The 1,967-nt window shown below is 34.5% G+C and overlaps 1 pseudogene; it reads right to left on the minus strand.

Annotated features, from left to right (window-relative positions):
- Nucleotides 1-256: 256 nt before the first annotated feature.
- LOC128638975 (free fatty acid receptor 3-like) lies at nt 257-1,106 on the minus strand (annotated as a pseudogene).
- Between the last annotated feature and the right edge of the window lie 861 nt (nt 1,107-1,967).

Below are 1,967 nucleotides of genomic sequence, written 5' to 3' on the forward strand. Positions count from 1 at the left end.
CTTGGATTTCTGCTGGTACCATGATACTGTTCTTTGCACTAACATTTTCAATCATATTATCTATTGTAATCCTATGTTCTTGTTGATTTTGTAATACACAATAAAAAAGCATTTTGTCCTATTTAAAAGGGGCAATATAGGTTTTCATGATGACACATTGTATCATCAGTTTCCTTCTCGCAGGTCACCATGCAAATTTGGCTCCATCTTTTCAGATTCAATTTGCACAAAACGTATATCAGACAATTCCAAAAACTTATTCCATAAGAAGAGGATGACAAATAGAAATAACAGGGTCCACACTAGCATTCATTATGCTCAAAAGGCAGCACATAATCTCGCCATTTTGGGCTTCATGAGATATAAATCCTACAATATGAGATATATTGAAAGGCAAAAAGCCAAATAATAAAATTGACAGAGTGAGCCACCACCAATCCTATAGACCTCTGTCTGTTCTTCTTCTTAATTCGGGTTTGGGACATGATCCATTTTAATAAAATTAAGGTAGCATAAATAGTGACAAAAAATGGCACAACAAAGAGAACCAAAGACATCTCAAAACCGTACAGGCAAGAGAATAGCCAACTGAGCAGGTGAAAAGTTACGGTAGCAAACTGTAATATTGGTCTCGGTTTTGTTATAATTGACTAAATGATTCACAATATAGACTATACTGCAGTGAGATGATGCAATAATCCAAATGAAAACGCTTGCTCCTATAGCATAGGGAGGTTTCTTATAGAGCTTGTACTTTACTGGGGAAAGCAACAGCCATATATCTCTCAATACTTATGGTCATAAGGAATAGTGAATGTTATGTAAATGCTACTGAAGAATAAATAACCCTGAGAGTGTACAGAAGATATATGGCATGTTTCCATTTCATTCCATTGCCTGCTTCCACCATGCGGAAGGTGAAGAAACGCCAAGAGAAGCAAGTCAGAAATAGTCAAATTGAATAAAAATATGTCGACTGAGACTAACCTCTGCTTAAATTTTTTTGCGAGTACAAAAAGGGCCATGAGATTTAGTGGCATGCCTGTCACAAAGGTCACAATATAGATGGTCAAAAAGAGGGCTTCAGTTACGCGCTCTAAATCCATAGCTGCTTTTCAATAAATCATTCAAGAAAGAAAGTGTGTTTAGAAAAAAATGGCCATTGTTGTAATATTATCTTGCTGGCAATATTCCTGCAAATCCTGCAAAAAGAAATAACACACATATAAGATTATAAATGTAGTTAATTTGGCATAAATAATATCAATGATGTTGCAAAATTAAATCTCTCACTGTGATATAGAGAAAAACATCTATCTTGGAGGATTTCAAATAAAGGGACTTGTTCGCTAAAATACTGTGCACTTTATGTTTCCTGTTAAAGGGGTTTTAAACAGTCTGTTTCATTATTGTAATAAAAAGCACTAAGCAGTGGGTTATACTTAATAGAAATCATTGCAATATGTATTATTAATCATTTTAAAATAATTTAATCTTTTATTTCTTATTTTTAACTTTATTTGTGCAGAGTCCATTACTTTCTGTCACAGCTACAGAAGGAGGCTGGGGTCTCTGCAGGAAAGAATTTATAGCTTGATTTCATAGACCTTCTAGAGAGATAATGCTAGAGAAACAGTAAATCTGTTTTGCTCATGCTCAGAAGTGGCAGAATGCAATTTAAAGGGACATTCCAGTCACATATGTGCATTTCAGTTTAGAATAGAAGCATTTTTGCAATTTTCATATATTAGCAGAAATGCTTCTAGTAAAAGTGTATTTAAGTATGCCCTATGAACCAACATTTTAAATGCAATACTTGCTTAGATAGCCTAAGGTGTTTGCTTGTATAATCTGGCAATGACTGAATTTGGGCTAGATTACAAATTTGCCCATTTACATGCAATAAATAACCAGCCATTATAAGTGGCTGGTTATTGCTACCGCAAGCTCGCAGTAGCAATTAGTGC

This window comes from Bombina bombina, chromosome 8 (assembly GCF_027579735.1).
Source record: "Bombina bombina isolate aBomBom1 chromosome 8, aBomBom1.pri, whole genome shotgun sequence".
NCBI lineage: Eukaryota > Metazoa > Chordata > Amphibia > Anura > Bombinatoridae > Bombina > Bombina bombina.